The 24,388-nt window shown below is 32.9% G+C and overlaps 1 protein-coding gene across 1 annotated transcript in view; it reads right to left on the bottom strand.

Annotated features, from left to right (window-relative positions):
- Positions 1-1,397: 1,397 nt before the first annotated feature.
- Positions 1,398-24,388, bottom strand: part of LOC147079477 (uncharacterized) — a 63,890-nt gene continuing 40,899 nt past the window's right edge. The window contains exon 19 of the mRNA XM_085941383.1: positions 1,398-1,634. The gene's annotated coding sequence lies outside the window, so the exon portion shown is untranslated. The remainder of the gene's footprint in view (positions 1,635-24,388) is intronic.

Below are 24,388 nucleotides of genomic sequence, written 5' to 3'. Positions count from 1 at the left end.
TTGTTGACAATAAATACTATACAACAAGATTTAAGTCATTAACACATTATTCTGAATATGCCCAAAGTAATACCAAAGCATCAAGTGTTTCGTCATTTGATCTGGATCTAATTTTGGTTAGTACCCAGGCATATTTTCAAATTTCAATTGTTATTATTTTAAAAGGAGATAATAAATAAACATTTTATTAATGACAAATGCATTAACTTCCCGGATGTTATGATAGAAATGCATTTTACATCCATTAAAACATTATGAATCACCTTAAAAGAGCAGTACGTTTCTTCAAAATGTTTTTATTCCTATATCGTAATAAATACGTCAATTAAAAATAAGTGGCATAACTATTATGGAGCATTAATACATAAAGATCGAAGAAACAAACTAAAAATAGAATGGAGTTTTGAATTTAGCTGTTATAGTTATTATTACATTATTTGAATATAATTAACTATTTCTTTTATTCAACGAATAATTCACAAGATTTAAGAATGTACCATTCTGATTATTGAACATACATAATTTTGAAAAACACTTTCTGAGAGAATATATTATAACCAATAGAAAAAATCTTTGTTGAAAAAAGAAAGCCACCCCGGCCGGGACTCGAACCCTGCATCTCCCGGGTTTACGCCCCGTCCGTCGCATTTACCAATATGCTACGCAGTGACATACTAATTGCGACAAATTTTAACTATTGGCCTTTTCAAACACCCACTCATCAGTGTTCTTCGAAATCAAGCTACTTTGGCAATCGGTTTTTGTTTTTATTAATCAAAGGAGATACCTATTACTTCAATTACTAACCGACGTCGTGGATTTCTCCAATATTTTTTATGATGTAACTTACTGAACTTGCTAATAATTTATAATTAACTATATAGATAACATGTATCGATACTTTTGTTGATACTTGAAAATATCATTACTTTTTTTCCAATATGAAGTACTTACATACTATGGACATTGTTCGGTACAATACGGATAAGTACCAAGCATCAATACTTTTTCTTTCAATGACACCCCTTCTCAAGTTGTGTTGGGTTTTTGAATTTCTAATACCTAGTCCAGACCAAGATAGATCTGACTATAAACAATTGAATATTGTATAAAACTGTTTAGTATTCCACCGCGGAACGGATATGCAAATGTATTGACAAATAACGTAATAATGACAATGCGGTAGCTTTGAGTATATTATCTATAATGTTTGTGGATGTGTTAATTTCAAATAAATGTTCGTGAAACAACACAAAATGGATGTGTTTTTATGGATAGATATATCTTGGTCTGGAATAAGCATAATGTTGATATAAAACATCTGATCTCCTAGTGCCGTTATAATAAATATGAGTACTAATTAGGATTCAAAAGGATGGTAAACAAAATAAATATCTACACACATTTAAAATTAATAATTTTATTAACGGAATAATGTCCAATACCTTCTCTATATGTATTTCAATAATTTATAATCTTACAAGTAAATACACAAAATACGTCCTACAAAAATTGTTCAATAATAGAAAACAGTACTTTGTACAAACATATTTTTCTATTTGTGGTGATCCTTTACCCATCTCCAATTATCTTCTTTCTTCACTGGTTGCACCATCACATGGATTGCAGAGCAACTACAAAAATCGTTTTTATTATCCATTGCAAATTAAAATAAAATTAATAATTTATTTATTGTGTAAGGGTAAATATTTTTAAAGAGCCAAATGTAAAATAATGTATCAACAAGCTAACAAGAATATAAATATCACTCAAAGATCATGCAAAAAATGCATTGTGAAATTTAGTTGACATTGAAAGAATCAAATTTTGAACAGACTGATGCAGATATTTTTGTAAATTTGTGTGTAAAAATGTTCCATTTTCGAAAATATTATTATTGTCATAGTTTTATGCAATAAATAGATCAGGGGTCGCCAATTTGTTTGTTGTTGCAATCGATTTGTTACACTTAAAAAATAGTTGCAAGCAATTTGCAGAATGTCACAAAAAAACTATGCTAAGAAAATATTAAGTATAATAAAAATTAAACATAACTGCATACATTCGCATTATACATGGACAGGTGCATATTAAACAAATGATAATTACTTATTACATACAATTAAAAGTTTATATGACCACATTTGACCCTCTGCCAGACTTCCATGGCAAACCAAGCACCGACATAATAATTAGGCATGACGCTATTAAATTTATAAAGTGTGACTCGCACAAAGAATACCCATGCAAGTAAATCTGACCACATATTTCATGTATGCCGAACAAAAAGTGAATTGAGGCTGAATGTAAAATTATTGTGATATGATTTATGATTTGTTTATAAAAAGCAGATACATCAACATAACAATGAACATATTGGCACTTATTTCAATCATTTCTAGTCATGGGTGTGAGTTCACAGAAGGTTTAATGTTATTATGCTGTTTATAGATAAAACTTAAAAAACTTTCGCAAAACATTATGAGGACACTCAGACACACCGGTGCACGATGGCAGATCAATTGAAAAACACCACTCTAGTTTTTTGTCCATATGGAACATATTCCCACAGCATATTATATAAATTTGATTTAAAAGGAATATAGGTAGGTACTGAACAGATTGCTGCTTTTCAGTTTTCTATTAAAGTGAATAAATAAGATATTGCCAAATTACGAGTACGGGCGCGATTTCTTGGCCATTCCTCCCCAATACACAGTATTATTTCAACAGTTTGGACATAATATAAACACAGGTCAATAAATATGACAAATGCACATTTTTACAAAGAAAACTTGTGAAATGGTTAAATTACACAGTCAAGAATCAACGCAAAATAATCAAGAATCGAAAAAAAAAATACTAATAAAAATTGTTTTTAAGAAAAACAAAAAAAAATACACACTTAAAAGACAAAAAACCAATTTTAATATATTTGTGTATTATGGCGCATTGGCCAATAGCCGTAATGCCATAATACTTTCTGGCTTACAGTTATTTAAATCCGACTATTATGTACCCACAAAAATTTATAGTAAAGTACACTCTCAGTAATCCGCCGATCGATTATCCAACAACTACTATAATCCGCCGTTATTTTTACTAGTTGAAAGCACAAAATCAAGCTCTATAATTCGCCGGTATTCGATTGTCAAATTCAATAGTCCGTCACGGACAAGTATACAACGCAGAGACGGGCTTATTTTGGAAACTTCTCCTTTGTAAAATGTACGTTCATCGCAAAGAAAGTATTGTGCCAGGGAGGAAAGTGCCCAAAGACCGCATCACAATTATGCCGTGCTCCAATGCAACCGGGACACACAAACTGAAGTTTTTGGTGATAGGGAAAGCCAGGAATCCTAAGCCATGCAAGAATATTTGCCTCACTGAACAACTGGTTGTGTCAAGTGATTTACTGTTTAATATTTAGTTGATAAACTTTGTTTATAAATATGTATAATTTAGTAAATACTTGATTTTGATTATCAATAAAACCGTAATTTGCTAATACAAATTTCTCAAAAAAACTATTTTTTTGAAATAGGTACCTACCTGTTTTAATTTTTACCACATGTTGTATGTATGCACTATAATCCGCCGCTTTCACTAATTGGACACTTGTCTGGTTTTTGGGGTGGCGGATTACTGAGAGAGTACTGTATAACTTTAGCTTTTTTCCGAATCTCAACATTCAGTTCCCAATCAGTTCAGTTTGTTAGCGGGGGGGATAAATGCTCGACTGCAAACATCGGACATGTGCCAGTAAATCCAATGTGTGATGACGCAATGACTAGTGACCCCATGCGTAACTGTTAATACCTACTGTTGTTGAAAATTTGTTGTCGGATGAATATAATTAGTGTCAAAATGATATTGGCAACCCCTTACCTTCAATATGTATCCCGAAATTTCCATAAAATACACTGAAAAATCATGGATATTATAACAGTGATATTTCTTTACAATCAAAACACTGATTTCTCAATTAACGATTCAAGACAAGCTAAAATTAATAACATGATATGAGGAATTTAATGACAGACAATAGCCAAGCAAGTCATCAAAATGAGGAATGCTTATAGGTACACCATCATAAATCGTCTGGTGTTCAAATTTATAACTAAGCTCACCACAGTATAAAAGCTATTGACAAAAAATGTTAGCATGTGACACCCTCACCCAGCGGACAACTTATACTGGTGGATCTATAGTAAAAATGTGTAACATATTGTGTCAAAAGTGAAAAATTCCATATGGATAAATTTTGAAAAGTTGTCAAAAATAATCTAATAATTGCAAAATTTTTGAGAAAAAAGCCTAATAATGACACATTTTTTGACCCAGAGTTGAGGATATTTTGAAAGTTAAAATCTTTGATATCTTAGAATTCGAATTTTATTGTTCAAAGTATTATTGTTTGATATTTGTATTGTTGACAAATGACAAATTGTTGAAGCAGTTAATGGAATAAAGAACAGACAGAACATAGTGGATTTACAGCCATATAATAATATATCCCTTAAACAAAACCAGGATATTCAAAAATCTGCCTAGATATTCTCCTAATGAAGATAAGGATTATAAACAAATTAATCTGAGCTTACTGTCATTTTTAAAACAAAGTATACAGCCAAGCGCAAAAACAAAAATGATTTCTAATAAACAACTGCCGAGTGCTGATTGCACCAGATTGCCCAGTTTCATTTGAAGAACTTGATTCCTTACCTCAAATTAAAATACGATGAGTGAAACGCATTGCCAAAACAACTACATCAGAAAACAAGAAAAATTTGCATTAAACATTGCACCACCGATCACTAAAAGACAAATAACAATACTACAGGAGATCGTAATACCAAGACAAATAGTATTGAATAATCATGAGTTATTGTCGTTGAAGGAGTTTGTTCAAATGTTATGTTACGTACACATAAAACGAGAAGCAAGGGATTGTGAAATATGCCGTAAATCATTTCACTGGCACTGTATCCCTGACAAAAATAAATAAAGCATTTCTGATAGTGAAGAATTTGATTTTGTTGTATGTCACTATGTATGTTTATTTTTAAAATGCAATTAAACGCCGTCTAAAGCAAACCATAATAGATATTAGATAAAAAATGTTCAGATAGACAGAAGTCTATAACATATCTAAAATATGACATTAAATCAAACATGATTTCAGATATTTTAGTTAGAAGAATATTTTTTATCTATTATGGTTTGGTTAGACAGGGATTAATTGAATTTTAAAAAGTCATCTTCAATTTGTATTCTTAAATCAATGAAAACAAAAGTGTGACTGACAAAGCTAAGTATGCACTATTTGTGTCGAATCTCCACAGCCTAATTCCACCCTTCGGCACTAGTATAGGAGGTATAGACGCTAAACCGGATGTCACGGAGAGTTAAAACTTTCGAGATGTGGTTGGCTGTCTAGATACATCCTCAAAATTCCCTGGAATAAATTTTTGTCCGCGTTGGCGTTGTATCTAAACCAGTAAACTACAGTACCTCAGCCTAACTTGATTCCAGTTTTTGATTTCGCCGCATAAAATCGTATATTAAATATTGCACCATTCATAATAATTGTTATTGTGTATGTATATTGGAGTACAGCAGTGTATCCTGATAAATCTTGGTATTCTTTAAAGTATTTTTTTTTCATTCAGACGTTATTCGGTAAGCTCAGATTAATTGGTAAGTGAATTATTGAAATAATTTTGCACGCTTTTTTTCAGTAACAGAACATTATTAAATTATGGTAATAGAAAATGAATTACAACTTCCCTTTTTATGTTTCCTTTAACCAAAGAAAAAACATCAGATTTAAGTATCTATTAATATTATTGATCGACTGAGAAATGAAAAATAATAATAATTGTTAAATATAGGCTACCCACTCCCCTATAAACAATTTTACAACCCCTGGTATACATACATACTATAAAATGCCCACTAATAATAATTGCAGTGTAGCCATGTACCCTACAATGTTGAAAATATGATCGTCTAACTTTTATGCAAATGTATAGAAAATAAGAGGTGGGTAAAACGAATGAAAATATTGGAATTTAAAAAATACTTCTGAATCTGAATTTCATAGTAAAAAAGCATATGAGATAAACCTCTAACAAAAATGATAGTCTCTTTATTTCACACTGCATCCATAGTATATTCCAAAATTATGGGTATTTTCTCAACTTAAACTTCATTTCACTATGGTCATCAAATTATTTACATTTTTAGATTTAAAAAAAATCTATTTATCTTGACATGTATGAATAATTTTTTTTTGTTGAGCATGATTCATTTTGAAGATATAATTGTAACAAACTTTTCATATTAATACAAGGATCAACGCATATATTCCATACACAAGACTTCTATTGGCGGTTATCGAGGGTAGTTCATCATATGTTTGAATTGAGGTATTATAATTCTTACAATAAGTTAGCCATCTAAACAGTCGAAACTGTCTATCTCGCTTTAAAAGTTAGCACGGCCTAGAGAGGTACTGTTAAAACATAGCACTTATTGTAACAATTACAACAAACTTATTGTAACAATTACAACAAACTTATTGTAAAAAATATGAAAAACTACCTTTAATAGCCGCCGATAGCAATCTTGTGTATAGAATATATCGAGAGTATACTGACAGAACGCATTATTTCAGTTTTTGCTGTTTTTCTGTTTTAAATGCCAAAATGTATACAATTTTACGCTCTACGTCCTGGTAAAACGCACAAAGGCATAGGATATAATGGTGAGAAAATAGAAACATTATTAAATCAGATTGTTATTTTTTAATTCTGATAGAAAGCATGATGATGACCTAATGCGTTCTGCGTATACAAAATACAGGACTTGTAACATGTCGTATACTGTGTTTGCCATAAAGGTTGCTCTTTATAAAAAAATGAAAGTCCTTTTTGCGATTATCTCAGAACTTGTTTTAATTAGTTAATGCTTTCTGTCAGTATACCCTCGATATGCGCAGAATTGGAAAAAAAGTTATATAGAATTTCTAAAAGTGATGTTCAAATTAATGGGGTTATACTGTGTTACTGTGTCATATTATAAATACATAACAAAACTAGCTTGTTGAATCTGGTGTGTGTAAATTTTACAATAAAATACATATAATCATGTATGTACTCATGTATACAGTAATAAATAATTGAACTCATAATATAAAACACCTAAAGGTGCTGTGCTATAATGACAAAAAGTTGATTCTTTACATCAGTGGTATATTATTTTCGCTTGCGCACATACAAAATTCACAACAATACATATATATTGCAATTTACATAATGCAGCATAAAATATTAATTGAAAATTTAACATTGTCTTGATAACCATATTTTTAGCTCGGTTAAAAAAATTAAGAATGAGATTTGTGAGTACAGTAATACTCCGGATAGGGCGATTCGTACTTGGGTTGTTGCATGCTCACGTGCGTGTTGCTAATTTAAATGTTTATAATTAATACTATCAACCGATGGCACTTGATAAAACTTGAATTTAAATTTTAATGGATAGTATTCCATTTGAGTCGTTTTTGGAACCAGGTTTCGCCTTTCGGCAGCATCTCTAAGCAATATGCGCTCTCACCAATAGTAAATACGTACTGGCAATGAATACAATTAATTCTAACATATATAATAAATTAATACAATTAAGTAGGTAAATTTAAATTTTTATTTAATTATAACCTACCTATTAAGTCAAGGGTCAAGTACAAAAATAAAATATAACAAACAAAATTATGAATAGTTGAAGTGTTTGTAAAAAATCCCTACCTGAGAGATAATTAGATACCTAATCACTAATAATACATTCAATAGGCGTATAAATTGTCAATTGGAAAACAACGGTACTGGGTAACTAACGCATTGGGAATTTATGGAGTTCATTATTTATTTATTTATTTAGAAAAGAGTATTATGGCTTTACAGCGATTGGCCAATGCGCCATAATACATAATAAATACAAATTTTAAAAATGACTTAATTACAAATAACAACCAATATAACAAGAAAGTATGTGCTTATGTAGATATTAAAGTAAAATGACAAATACAATTATAAATTTAACCTATTTAACACGTCCACAAACATGATAAAGATAATAAAAAATAAATCAACCTTTACGGTGCTATAAGTTAATCGCACGATACACAGCATCATGAAACATCACAATCGTCCTGCGACGGGGTATCATGAAGACCGCAGAGTTACGAGTGATATTGGTGGGAACATAAAAATTAATATTTGCCAGTATATACGGATTTTGTATGGCAGCAAGTGAGAGGCCGCAAATTTGTTAGCAAAAATAAACATTTTTTTTTTTAAATACATTGCAAGTTTATCATAAACACTTACCAATCATATGCTAAATGTCTCATTATTGGACCAGTATTCTTTCGAATTTTAAATTATTCAAAACAAACACCTGAGGCTGGCATTCTGTCTTCAAAGAAAGGCGAATAAGTTCGCGTTTTTAGTATTGTTAGTTTTTAGTATTATTAGTTTTAGTTTTGAGTACTTCGGTAGATGAACTAGCCGGCGAGGGAACAGGAGTCCAGACTATTATAAAATTAATTATAGAAAATATCTAATGCCGTGTTTACATCAATTTGTTCATATCAACTGTGTTTAGGAAAAAAGGCGTAACGCTCGATTTTTCGAAAAGTGCTTTTATTAGATATTAACAATGTATACAACTATATACACGTTCTGTAAAAAGTAAGCGGCAAATGAAAAATTATTATCTAAATTCATGTTTAAATTGAGCTTTAATTAAGTTTTAATTTCAGGAAAAAAGCATTAACCCTCAATTTTAATGATTTTTCTGTAATAACTTCTTTAATTATTGTTAGATCGAAAAGATATTACACAAAATCATCAATCATCATACACCCAATGTATGTGCATATTTTGTTTTTAATATTGAACCAAAATCATTAAAAAAACGTTTTTTGCCCCTCCTGTAAAATTTGTTCTGTGAGGGTTATGCCCTTTTTCCTAAACACGGTCGATATAAAGAGGTCCAATCTGTAGTATGCTAAAAAATTTCCATTTGAAAAATTCCATTGTGGATTATTATACCCAGTAGCGGCTCATCCATATGCACTGCGGAACTGCAGCACCCCCAAGCAAATTGAGAGAAATGGAATATTATAATATACATAAATGTATGTATATTATATGAAAATATCAATATTATTTAAGCGTGAATTAAGCTCGCCCGCACACCGATATATCAAATAATAATCATACACCGAGGTACTGCAGTACCGTTTTCAAGCGAATATGCTCGAATTGGCACAGGAGGGTTGCTGGGAGCTTGATCGGTACTGCAGGCCTGACAGTGTATCGCGCTTCCTGCGTTCGTACGTGAGCATGCGCGCAACAGCAGAGGAAAGAAATATAGCTTTAATGATTTATTAACATTGTTAAAATTTATTTCTGCAAGCAATTTATGCAAAGTTCTTTATTTCAATTACTTATTAATATGATTAATAATTTATATTTAATTTTGATGTGAATAGTAAAATATAATCCAAATAAACATTTTTTTTATTTTTAATCAACCGCAGCACCCCCAGATATCTTATCCACGAGCCGCCACTGATTATACCTATTCAGTGGAGGAATCGACGTATCATTTCTGTGCGATATATGCTTAAAGATACAATTGTGCAAGTAGAAGGATGATAGGCATCCTCAGGAACGAGAGGCTCGTCACATGCACTGACCACCGTGCAACCAACGTTAGATAGCACCAAATCTAGCGTACGGCCGAAACTATTTTTTACAGAAGAATGTTGTTTTAGGTTAAATAAATTATTGAAGCTGGTATACTCAGATTCAATCATACCAGCAGAATACAAATTAAAATCTCCCAAAATAATTAGTTTTTTGTTGGGCAATACCAAATTTTCTATAATTTGAAAAAAAATCACTATATGTAGTTGCTGAGCTGCCGGGAGGAAAGTATACAGCGGCCTAGTACAGTAAACCAAAGTTAAAATTTACCTTCAACAAATTAAAATCGAAATCAGGTTCACTCTAATTTGATCCTAGTGGATATAAAGTTTTTGTGGATAGTGCTACCCCATCTCTAATTGCTAACAAAAACCCCCACCTCGTCTACCATTTCGACGGTCTGTTCTATGCACAGAAAATTCACTGCCAAACAGCTCGTTGGCCGATATGGTATTGTCGAGCCATGTCTCGCTAAGAGAAATTATCGATGGACGTGCACAAAAAATACCTTCTTTAACCCATTGGTGACAGGGTGAAAAGGCACAATGATTACTAAAATTAATATAACTTATTTATTATTCATTTAATTCAAATAAATCCTTTAAATATTGTATATGTATAAAGTATTGAATTCTTCTATTGTTTACTTATATTTTAAGTTAATTTTGTGTATCAGTGGAATCAAGAAAACATGTCAATGTTTTTGTGTTTTTTAGCCATTTTTTATACGAAATGACAAAGGTAAAAAGACTATGACACAAGTAAATGATAAAATAAAGACATACTATAACTGGAGCAAAATATAGTACTTTTTAAGATATTTAGAAAATGGAGGGTCATTATTTGTTTTTTACTCACTCAAATGCCTCATACCTACCAAATTGATCATTATTTTGACAAATTTAAATAAAAATAGATTTTATGAATCAAATACTTCTTAAAAAATATATCAGACTCTATATAACTAACTAACACCATAAAATGACAGCTAAGTCTATAATCAAGTAATTGTAACTTTTAAAAAAATCAAATTATGATTAAAAATGTTTGACTTTGACCATGTCCTGCATCCTGTAACAGCGGCGCCAAATTGGTGCCGATTGTCTACAATGAGTAAATATATTTACTTTTGTCTTTTGACCATGTCCTGCACCCTGTAACAGCGGCGCCAAATTGGTGCCGATTGTCTACAATGAGTAAATATATTTACTATCGTCTTTAAGCCTCTTACATTTTGATAATAAATCTGGCATGACCGAGGTGCGGGGGTTGTTGCATGTTTGTTATGAGCTAGTCACACTGTGGATGGGTGAGGGATTTCATTTGAGTAGTCCGTCATTGATAGCTCCCTCTGTTCCACATACAGGCGAGCCGGACATGTTGCACAACGGGTCGGGTGGTCATATGGCCGCTTGTGGCAGTGGCAGGCAACGCATTTTGGAGAGGCGTCCTTCACGAGGCAGTCCGCACGGTCGTGGCCTGGTTCGGCACAGTGGGAACATGTGGCGTCTTTTGCCGAGCATTTTTTGGCCATGTGCCCATATGAGTGGCATTTATTACATTTGGTTACCCCCAGATGGTTCTGGAGTGGAAAAGAGTCCCACCCCATGTACAGCCTGTCATCCGCAATGAGAGCAGACCATACCGCAACAGGTACATAAGTGACATAATGGCATCTGTCCTGGGACCCGTCTTGTGGCTGAGGCGTACGGCCTCTTCAGGTAGGCCCATCTACTCTCTCGTAGAGTTGTAAATCACCTCCCGAAGCTGGGGTTGTGTAGTTGAAGCCGGCATATTAAAAATGATAACGCGAGGCTGCTTTTTTCTCGCAAGTCCAACTCTCAGGGCAGTCTCCGAGGTCCCCAGAGCGGTGACGATACGCTTGGCCCCGTCCTCAGAGCGGGGGTGTACAATAACACCTCTGTTTTTGACGTTTCTTATTGCCGTTATTTGTACCCCAATATCCCTGGGATTAAGGGGACTTCTTGAGGCTCTTGAGGGAGATTCTTTTGTCATTTCCAAGTGCTTTTCTCTTTCTCACATAGGAAAGAAGAGGACTCCAAGCCTTGGTGCTAGCGGCAACTGCGAAGGAAATGCTGGTCCGGTATGGCAGGTGCCGTGAATGGCGCTGCTGCCGGGCGCTGCCGTCTTCTAAATGCAGTAGCCCAGGTGGTAGTAATAGGGGGAGCAGTGATGGTAGGCTAATAATTATGGATTTATAAAGTGGCGAGTGGAGAGTTTTCGTTTACTCACTTAAATCAGCAATGGCCAGGTTTTGATTTTCGATATTTGATTGTGTCACAAAGTTGCAACTGCAGGCCTTTAATCTCGCATTTCTGCGCTACTTTAATTTCCAGCTTGGCCATGCATAAATTCTGCCTTCCAACGACCTCGGAAAGGCTTAGTAGGGCATTATATAGAATTTCTTTAGAATCAGCCTGTTTGCCCCTAAGGGAGGAGTGCACTTCCTATAAGCGCGTTTGAATGTCATCGTAGATGACATTATTGTCAGGCTCGGTTGTGAGTCACTTTCGACATCAAATTTACCCTGGGGTGCAGGCTGGTGGCTTCTTTGTTACGTTCTTTATTGCTTTGGCTCTCTTTCTCCATCTTCAGCGGTAGAGGCCTTATTTTTTTGTGATTTAGTGGTCTTTGGTAAGCGTTCCTTTTTTGACCGCTCGCAAACGCGTATTCTGATTCCAGAAGCAGTGTTCGCAGGGCCTGAAATGTCCGCTAGCGATTCCCCACGAGAAGGGGTCCGCTTGAGCGACATAATACTATGCTTTTGCTGCCAATATGGTTTAAGTGTCTGAACGGTTGGTACATAAGTTGTTGCAAGACCACTTAGTTTTACCAGAGGTCTATATAGGTCCTTATAACTAAACACAAATTACGTTATTAAATTGTTGCCTTAATCCATAATAATAAGAAATTACACTATTACAATATTAAACTATCCCGTTTGGTTATAAACTATGAAATAATTATTAATAAATATAAGATGCACTAAATCGAAACACTTTGTATAACGTTAACAAATTATTACGAAACACCAAATTTAATAACTAGCTCAACACTAATTGAGCGTAGTTATACGCAAAGCAGCCATTCCACACCAACTTCACTCAGAGATAGAAGCACTTTTATATAAAGTGTGTTTCTTTAAATCCACAAAGCCTGTGTATACTGTTTATATATTTTGAATGATAGATGTTATATATATATATATATATATATATAGATATCTCTTCTCGTTCTAAGTTGATCTTACGCGACGGCACACCAGGTATTTGTTGAACATTTTGTAATTGTTGATCTACCCTGATTTGTTGCTCCATTGCCAAAGATGACATACGAAATTGATCCATTTGGAGCAACAAAAGTCTCGATCTATTAATAGAAGCCCCGCCCATTTTCCCCTCCCATATACATTTTACTCTTTTAGCTTCTGTTGATCCAATTTGAATGAACCAATCAGAGGGCTTCTTGTTCGGCATTGGTTTGAATGCATGTGACGCATTTGTTTACTCCTAAAAGATTCGTTCAAGAACATTTTTATGATTTGCACTCTAATGAAATCAATACAACCGCGCAACTAATAAATAGATATTTGCGATTGCAATTTTCAAGAGAATCTTCGCTGAGATTTATTCTATCAGGGGTCATCCATATATTATGTCACGCTCTAGAAGGGGTCTAATTTATTATAATGTGATGATTTCTGACGAATGTGGCGGGGGAGGACATAATAAAAACAGAGTGGTAAAGGTTGTGACGATAGGCGGGGGGGAGGGGGGGGTGGGGTGCTAAAATAGCTAAAATCATGTGACGTCGTATATGAACGGCCCCTTACAGTTTACTTGATAATTTGACTTGGTAATTGTTCTAAGAATAAATGGGAAAGGCTGATGTGGGTTGACACCAGTAGCGAAGAGCGGAGGTAGGCTGTAAAAATCCGACATAAATAAGACATATTATATTAACTAATAATTGTTCTAAATATAAATAAAGTAGACTGATGTAGGTTGACACCAGTAGAGAATGGTGGAAGTAGGCTGTTAAAATTAGCCACAAATAGTGCACACTCAATTTTGTTAACTAATAATAAATTGTTCTTAATACAAATACGGTAGACTGATGTGGATTGACAACAGTAGCTAAGGGTGGAGGTAGGCTGTTAAAATCCACCGTAAATATTGCACACCGGTAGCGATGGGTCGAGGTAGGCTGTTAAAATCCACCATAAAGAGTGCACACCAATAGCGATGGGTGGAGGTAGGCTGTCAAAATCCGCCATAAATAGTGCACACAATTTTTTTTTAACTAATAATTTTTCTAAATATAAATAGGTAACAAACTGTTTTGAATGTAAATAGGGTAGATTGATATGGGTGGACAACAGTAGCGAAGGGCGGAGAAAGGCTGTTAATATCCGCCATAAATAGCGCATATTAACTTTTCCTAAACTAATAATTGTTAGTTATGGTGTAGCGATGGTTTCAGGTAGGCTGTTAAAATCCACCATAAATAGTGCACACTGGTAGCGATGGGTCGAGGTAGGCTGTTAAAATCCGCCATGAATAGTGTACACTAAAGTCTGTTAAACTAATTGTTCTAAATATGAATAGGGTAGACTGATGTAGGTCGACATCAGTTGCGAAGGGTGGAGGTAGGCTGTTATTATCCACCATAAATAGCAAACATCAAATATTGTTGAAGTAATTGTTCTAAATATGAATAGAGTAGACTGATATGAGTTGACACTAGAAGCGAAGAGTGGAGGTGGGCTGTTAAAATCAGCCATGAATGGTGCACACTAAATTCTGTTAAACTAATTGTTCTAAATATGAATAGGGTAGACTGATGTAGGTCGACACCTGTCACAAAGGGTGGAGGTAGGCTGTTATTATCCTCCATAAACAGCACAATTAAATATTGTTAAAGTAATTGTTCTAAATATGAAAAGGGTAGACTGATATGAGTTGACAGCAGTAGCGAAGGGTGAAAGTAGGCTGTCAAAATCCACCATAAACAGTGCACACCAATAGCGATGGGTGGAGGTAGGCTGTCAAAATCCGCCATAAATAAATAGTGCACACAATCTTTTTTTAACTAATAATTTTTCTAAATATAAATAGGTAATAAATTGTTTTAAATGTAAATAGGGTAGATTGATATGGGTGGACAACAGTAGCAAAGGGTGGAGAAAGGCTGTTAATATCCGCCATAAATAGCGCATATTAACTTTTCCTAAACTAATAATTGTTAGTTATAATGTAGCGAAGGTTTGAGGTAGGCTGTTAAAATCCACCATAAATAGTGCACACCGGTGGCGATGGGTCGAGATAGGCTGTTAAAATCCGCCATAAATATAGTACACTAAAATCTGTTAAACTAATTGTTCTAAATATGAATAGGGTAGACTGATGTAGGTCGACACCAATCGCGAAGGGTGGAGGTAGGCTGTTATTATCCGCCATAAATAGCACACATTAAATATTGTTAAAGCAATTGTTCTAAATATGAATAGAGTAGACTGATATGAGTTGACACTAGAAGTGAAGGGTGGTGGTGGGCTGTTAAAATCAGCCATAAATAGTGCACACTAAATTATGTTAAACTAATTGTTCTAAATATGAATAGGATAGACTGATGTAGGTCGACACCAGTCACAAAGGGTGGAGGTAGGCTGTTATTATCCTCCATAAACAGCACAATTAAATATTGTTAAAGTAATTGTTCTAAATATGAATAGGGTAGACTAATATGAGTTGACAGCAGTAGCGAAGGGTGAAGGTAGGCTGTGAAAATCCGCCATAAATAGTGCATACTAACTTCTGTTAAACTAATTGTTCTGAAATATACCCTATAAATATAAATACCCTATAAATAGTGTAGACTGATGTGGGTTGACACCAATAGCGAAAGGTGAAGGTAGGTTGTTAAAATCCACCAGAAATAGTGCACATTAAATTTTGTTAAACTAATCGTTCTAAATATAAATAGGGTAGACTGATGTTGGTGGACACGAGTAGCAAAGGGTGGAGGTAGGCTGTTAAAATCCTCCGTAAAAAATGCACACCAGTAGCGATGTGTGGTGGTAGGCTGTTAAAATCTGCCATAAATAGTGCACACTAAATTCTGTTAAACTAATTGTTCTAAATATAAATAAGGTATATGAATGTGGGTTGACACCAGTAGCAGAGGGTGGAGGTAGGCCGTTAAATCCACCCTGAATAGTACACACTAAATTTTGTTAAACTAATTCTTCCAAATATGAATAGGGTAGACTGATATGAGTTGACACCAGAAGCGAAGGGTGGAAGTAGGCTGTTAATTCCGTCATAAATAGTGCACACTAACTTTTGTGAAACTAATTGTTCTGAATATAAATAGCCTAGACTGATGTAGGTTGACACCAGTAGCGAAAGGTGGAGGTAAGCTGTTAAAATCCACCAGAAATAGTACACATTAAATTCTGTTAAACTAATTGTTCTAAATATGAATAGGGTAGACTGATGTTGGTCGACACCAGTCGCAAAGGGTGGAGATAGGCTGTTATTATCCGCCATAAATAGCACACATTAAATATTGTTAAAGTTATTGTTCTAAATATGAATAGGGTAGACTGATATGAGTTGACACCAGAAGCGAAGCGTAGAGGTAGGCTGTTAAAATCCACCAGAAATAGTGCACAATAAATTTTGTTAAACTAATTGTTCTAAATATAAATAGGGTAGACTGATGTTGGTGGACACCAGTCGGGAAGGGTGGAGGTAGGCTGTTGAAATCCACCGTAAATATTGCACACCAGTATTGATGTGTGGTGGTAGGCTGTTAAAATCAGCCATAAATAGTGCACACTAAATTCTGTTAAACTAATTATTCTAAATATTTATAGGGTAGACTGATGTAGGTCGACACCAGTCGGGAAGGGTGGAGGTAGGCTGTTATTATCCGCCATAAAGAGCACAATTAAATATTGTTTAAGTAATTGTTCTAAATATGAATAGGGTAGACTGATATGAGTTGACAGCAGTAGCGAATTGTGAAAATTGGCTATTAAAATCCGCCATAAATAGTGCACACTAACTTCTGTTAAACTAATTGTTCTGAAATATACCCTATAAATATAAATACCTTATAAATAGGGTAGACTGATGTAGGTTGACACCAATAGCGAAGGGTGAATGTAGGCTGTAAAATTCACCAGAAATAGCGCATATTAACTTTTCCTAAACTAATAATTGTTAGTTATAGTGTAGCGAAGGTTTGAGGTAGGCTGTTAAAATCCACCATAAATAGTGCACACCGGTAGCGATGGGTCGAGATAGGCTGTTAAATCCGCCATAAATATAGTACACTTAAATCTGTTAAACTAATTGTTCTAAATATGAATAGGGTAGACTGATGTAAGGTGGAGGTGGGCTGTTAAGTTTAGACATAAATATTACACAATAAACTTTGTCAGTCATGCTTATTTGTATTAATTGAACAAATAATACAAATTGCACATAGTGATGGTAAGTTTTTAAAATTCAATTAAACCATGCATATACCAAACCATAATTGGAGGTAGGCTTTAAAGATTTGAAAAAATAATGCACACTTTGTCAGTCATTTTTATTTGTTTTCATTGAACCAAGAATACAAATAATTACAGATGGTACCTACCTTTTGGTTAATTTTTAAAAATCAAATAAACCCTGCCTAAACCAAAACATAATAGATAATAGTAAAAAATACTCGTCATATGGACAGTGTGGTAAAAGGTTGTGACAATGGGGGAAGGGGGCTAAAAAATAGCCCCAATCATGTGATATCATAGGATGGACGGCCCTTTAAGAGCTGTAAAAATATCCCGATCACTTGATAATAATTTTGTAAAAATAATTGTATCTAAGTACTACTTAAATATAAATAGGGGAGCGTGATGTGGGTTGACACTAGTAGCGAAGGGTGGAGATAGGCTGTTAAGATCAGCCATAAATAGTGCACATTAAACTTTGTTAGTCATACGTATTTGTTTTCATTGAACTAAGACTACAAAGTGTAGATAGTGTTTGTTACTTTTTATTATCTTTTCTGTGGTTTTTAATATTCAATACATTCCATACAAATTATTACGTATTACAGAACAACTCCAATGGTACTGTTCGGTTATACGGAATACAGCGGAAAACGCATTTTGAAAATAGCCGATAAACTGGATTATTTGTTAGGTTAACCTTAATTAACCTAACAACTAACCTTTAATATTACATTATTGTAATGAATCTGTGATCTACCTACATTGACACAGAAACTTAAACATGTGAGCTAGAATAGATTGGTTCTAAGCAGGCGATATGTACCGATTCTGTATTCAACGTAAACAAACATGTATGACTGAAAAACTGCAGTATTTTTGTCGGATAGCCCATAGCATACTTAAACTATTATGGTTTGGTTTTGGCAGGGTTTAATTGAATTTTAAAATCTGACCAGCACCATCTGCAATTTGTATTCTTAGTTAAATAATTAAAACAAATACGTTTGACTGACAAAGTTTACTGTGCACTATTTATGTCAACTCTTAAAGCCTACCTCTACCCCTCGCCACTATAATACACCCATGGTAGCTGACTTGGTAGAGTGGTTGTATGTAAAAAATGGGTTCAATTCCGTGACTGGACAAAAAATACATTTTGTTTTTTAAATGTGTGTTAATCCAACGTAAAGACCAAGATTGGCTAACAAGTAGTAATATTCATTATTCGTTAAATGTTTGTGGATAATCTCCATTCTGTGCAGCCAATGTGTTCCGGACTGGAGCAATAATGTTAAGTACTAGGTACCTATATAAATAATATGCTGTTTATTAAGAAATACACTCAGTTGTATTATTAATAGTTAAGTAATAATATTTTTTTAATGTCTAAGAGGTTTGTTAAACAATAATTTTTGTGCACATATTAATAGAACTAAGTGAAAGTGGGTAGGAGTAAAAAATAGCCAAAACATTAAATTGTGCTTACAAAGCATTTCTTGTCTACAAAAAGGTCGGCAGTAGGTATAACACCTAATAATTGTTTATGTTTAATGAGTTTTATGACCCATTTATCAAAAATGGTCCGCTTTTATGACAGCTCGGACATTTCAAGGAACCATAAAATTAAAATAAAACCAATGAATCAATCGACACAAAATTTGTATAACTTTATTTATTAGCATTTTATTCTTCATCATAAAACATATTATTATTAAGTGGTTGTATACAACATGTTTATGCTTATAACTACAATAATTAAGCAGGTAAACACTTATTAACATATTTTTATTGAAGACAATAGATAAGACCAATAATTAAGAATCCAAGACTCTGTATGTATGATACACAAATTTATAATTTATAATTGTAACTGGACTTAAAAAGGAAATGTTGTTGAAAAATTATCGCATGTAACTAGACTTGCCAAGATGAAAACTGATAAATTTTGTTTATAGGTACTAACTTATTTGTTTTAATCAACATTATTTTTTAGATAGCCGTTAAGAATATAATACTTATTATAATGGTAAAAAAACAGCAATTACCTACTTACTACATTGTCATAGAACATAAAATATTATTATAATCAAGCTTTATTTTAATTTGTTTTTGTAAATGTTATTGACATAAGTATTTAACTGCTCCCAGGAGCGTTTATGTAGTGTAGGTTCTTTCTTCAAAACTTCTAAGCATTTTGCTTTTCCTGGATTTTTTTTCTTTAAAATATTTTTTCACAATTTGAATTTCTTCTTTTGTCCATTTCAAGTGTACCTTTTTCCTTCTCTTCGGTACTTTTTCTTCTTCTTCAAAGTCATTGTTTTCACTTGTGTCAGAGATCAGGCGTAGACGTTTTTTTTTATTGAATTAAGTCTACAATTTACAGATGGTGTTGGTTGTTTTTAAAAACAATTAAACCCTACCCAAACCAAATCATAATAGCTTTAGTATAGTTGTTTGATTTAATAAAATACAACATTTTTTTGTAGTAAGTACTTATTCCACTGAGTTTCAAAATGTCCCTCTGAGGCGGACGAAACCGGTCCAAATTTATTTATTAAAGTGGAATAAGTACTACAATTTTTTTTAAAAAACAACAATACAATGCAGTTTTACCATGCATTGACAGTTAACAAAATAAAAGCTTTAGTATACTTTGGGTGATACGAAAAAATTATGCACATTTTTTCATTCATACTTATTTGTTTTCGTTGGATTAAGAAAACATATTACAGATATTGTTGATTAATTTTTTAAATTTATTAAGCTCCGCCTAAACCAACCTATAATAGAAAAAATATTATTCTATCATTAATATTAAAAGTTATTTATGATTTTAATTGCATGATTTTAAATATTTTATAGATATACGAGTATTTTTTGACTATTCTCTATTATGGCTTGGTTTTCGCAGGGCACCTATAACTGAACTTTAAAAACAACTTAACCAACACTATCTGTAAATTTTAGTCTTATTTTAATCAATGAAAACAAATACGTATGACTGACAAAGTTTAGTCTGCACCATTTATGGCGGATCTTAACAGCCTACCTCTGACCTTCGCCACTGCTAGGTAGATACTTCTTAAGTGGAGGGATCGTGTGTTTCATTGACAGTCTGGTGAATAAGTGTGTTTGAGATATTGTTTGAAATAAATAACAATACGTATTTAATTTAATTAATGAATATAATTACTCACCTCATTTTTTTTTTCATTATTGCTCAAAGTATCATTATTCATTCATTATCATTGCCATTGGTTTTGAAGTTCGGCGAGGATGTTTCAGCGCCTTGATACGGCGTCATATTTCGAGTTAGAATAATAATCATGTACCTACCTAATAGATCTAATATCTATATTGTCGTTAATTTTCTACAAACACGTATTTAAAAAAACACAACTTTTCAGGAGAGGCAAATAAAAACTTTATTCACTCAGTTTTTAATTCAGAAATAAATTTTCTTCTATGAAATATCCATTTAGAATAGTTACAGATATTTTCCTGAAAAAAAATGTTATGTTTCTTCAATCTATCGCACTATACTTTCGACCGATCAGTCATATTGTCGGAGATACGAGAATGCTTTGCAAATTTACTGTGAGTCATTCCACAATATTACTGCAGTAAACACGTATCTTGACGAGAAAGTGCTTCTGTATAATCATCTGTCGGAGTTCAGTATTCTGTATAGTTACAAACACCTAACTCAGGATACGAGTTTATAATATTTATAAAAGTCTTGTATTGTGATACGAGTTTTTTGCCATTGCTTCAATCTATTAGTTTATAAATAAAGTATGTTTTGAGATAGGTACGTGTTCGTGGAATATGTACGTATTCAAGTTCTGAATTCACTGCATCAAATAACTCAAAACTGAGATACGTGTTTGTAGAAAATTGACGACGATAGTATGTTATTCTAATTATAAAACGCGCGTACGGGAGTTCACCGCGATAAAATAGCATTTGAAAAAAAACAAAAGGGATTTCCCGACCGAATTGCAGATTTCTTGCCGTAACCCTTTGTCTGCTACGATTTATTCCAACGTGTATGTTTCTGAGATTTTTCAAAATAATGTTATTTCTATAATAAAAAACCTTGTGTGTATTCTATATTGATTAAAAAATATAATTTCATCATCATAAGTAGGTACAATAACGTATGATTGTTCGACATGAATATTGTAGGTTAACCGAAATTAAAACACTAATATATTATATTGTAAATAAATAGTAATTACATTATATTTACAATTCCTTGTGTATACTATATTGTTATTTTGAATTGATAATATTTATAAGTAAATACCTATGTCTGACTAAACTAAGTCACCCGCACGCTGTGAATGGCTTTGAACCATGGATTGAGGAAAATAATGATCCTAGCTAATAAAAAATTCTATACATAAGGGTTTTGGCTTTAAACTTGTATAAATAAAATGCTTTTGGGTTTAATATATAGACATAATTTAAAAGTATTTTGGAAATAGTGTAAATAATTATAATTAATTGTTATTCGAGAAATGGATACAGTTAAGAAGGTTCTAATAATTGATAAACTGTAAATTATTCTCATCATTAATATTTGAGACTTTCATGGTTGTTTTTTTATCGTAATAGATTTTTGGGTTTCCACCGTGTGTACTTCTTCCTTCTTTCCCCGGCGTTTAGGGCTCGTTGTAGATAATGCATGATAATGGCTTCTGCAATGAGCCCGAAACGTCGAGGAAAGAAGGAAGTACACACGGGGGAAACCCAAAGATCTATTACGATATTCTCATCATTGACCGGGTTATCCTTTACTACATTAGTATCAATTGAGCTAGCTATGAATAGATTTTGATGTCCGCTTACAAAACCACTATAAAGTTTAAGCGATACCTATAAAAATTAAAAAAAAAAACATTTTTCAGAATTAGGCTTTGTCTAAAATGAAAACCTGAAAAATGAAAGTGCGGAAATAATTTTTTTATCGTTTTTAGGTAAATTGCACTGCAATACAATTGCAGTGTATTCACGTTCTTTTAATGCTGAAATTTTGGGAGTCCAATGTCACATAGTTTTCGAAATACATACTTCTTAAACGACGGTAGACCAATTTATACTTTAGACCTGAAAGAGTGGATGTCCATTTTAAGTCATTTTTGCTTTGAGCTATAGCAAAAAGACTTGCAAAAGTGCGGAAGTCCAATATACGGAGTTTTAGTCCGAATGCGAGGGAGTATTTTTTTAAAATAGATTAGGAATGCTGAAGTGACACTTGGACTGCATTATTGGCTATCACCCGCCTCGTCGAATATTGTAGTCTGTTGAAGGTTTAAAAATTAAACTACAATCAAATATTATTTGGCTTGGTTACGCAGAGTTTAATTATTTTTTTCAAAACTAACTACCACTATCTGACAATTAATGGAAACAAATTCTTTCGTATGGCTGGCAAAGCTTAGTGTCCACTATTTATGTCGGATTTTAACAGCCTGCCTCCACCCTTTGCCAGTCTCAAACAATATTCTTTCAAGAAGGGCATCCCTTATTCGGGAAGTGAGGGAAAAACTTAATAAAGGTAAGTTATCGCCAAGAATTCCTACATTTTCAATCATTCGTTTATTATCATGTTCCTAACTTTTGTTTACAGATAATGCTAATACTAATAACCAACCTAAAAAAATGGTGTAATATTTCATGAACTAATCAATAAGGATGGTTTACTATGTTATACAAGTTTGATTAATCAAGGCTTGATTCTATATTATATAATATCATACACCTTTGTCTTTCTATAGTGGTGAATGGTGAATTTAATTTGTAGCTAGCATCTCAACTTCGATGCAGACTAGCGATTTGAATGACAAGACTACATTGCTCATTGCAATGATACTGAAAAGAATTATCAGATTCTACGTAGTCCGAACTTATATTTATTTTTTTGTTTTATAATACTAAAGCTTGTTTTTACGTCTACTGATAACTTGCACTTACAGAAAATCTTTCTTCTTTGACACCATCTCTCAAATTTACTAATGGATTACTATGCTTAATTCAAATGAACATGAATCGATGGATTTATAAAAGTGTTTGCCAATACCACTGCTAAGCAATAGTTAAAGTTTCTACAAAAGAAAGCTAATAAATTCCCAATAGGTACGTTGATATTGTTCACAGTATTGACGATTTCACACCTCTTGAGTGAAGTATTTTTATTGAATAAAATATTATAATCCGATATCTGATATTATGTCCGTGGAGACAAAACATTTTGGTTGAAAGCACAATACAATAATATGTCCTATACCTAAACTTTATAATGCAAAAAATTTCTGCAAATCAAAATAAATCAAATTTATACAATATTACACAAGTGTTTTGTTATTTTTTATTATTTTTATATTTGCATTGTGTGTAATGGCTTAAAATATACCTATGATGATTATTATTACAAAAATATAATTTTAATTGATATTATTTTATCGTTTTATTACATATTCAAAAGCCCAAGTCTTAGTATAGAAATTATACAAAAGACAACTTAGAGCAGCTGAAGATAATTTCCCAATTATGAATTAAATAATTAAAAAAAGTCTAACCTTGAATGGCCTTTACAATTTACTAATTTAGCAAAATAATCAGAGATATCTGAAAAGTTTCATTTGTAGACATTAGACTGATTTTTTTGTTTTGTTGATTGATTTGTTTTTGGTTAAAACTGCTCTCCTGGAAAATATTGAATATGTGATTTCCAGACTTTCAGCTCTAATTTACAGTTACATTATGTATCATAATATGCATATAATTTTCTAACGTAAATGAAACGCGCATATTTATAAAGTATGTATGTGTTACTTAGTAAACGAAATACAGTAGGTAGCTAAAATAAATAACATTTTTGCTCCAAACTGCAACACATTGGGCTAAACAGAATAGAGATTTCATTAACAGACCTTTTACGAAGAATGGTTTTAACTTGTTAGCCATTCGCCCAACCCATTTTGTATTTTCGTTGTATTAACAAACATTTAAATTGATTGGGTCCACTTTTTGATAGACAATCGCTCCAACAACTCGGGGTCACCAAAACACCAAA

Source organism: Rhyacophila brunnea, unplaced genomic scaffold (assembly GCF_057557595.1).
Source record: "Rhyacophila brunnea isolate RB1 unplaced genomic scaffold, BYU_Rbru_1.0 scaffold_1, whole genome shotgun sequence".
In the NCBI taxonomy this organism is placed as follows: Eukaryota; Metazoa; Arthropoda; class Insecta; order Trichoptera; family Rhyacophilidae; genus Rhyacophila; species Rhyacophila brunnea.
The sequence above is the reverse complement of the archived record's forward strand: the minus strand, read 5'-3'. Positions and strand labels throughout refer to the sequence as shown.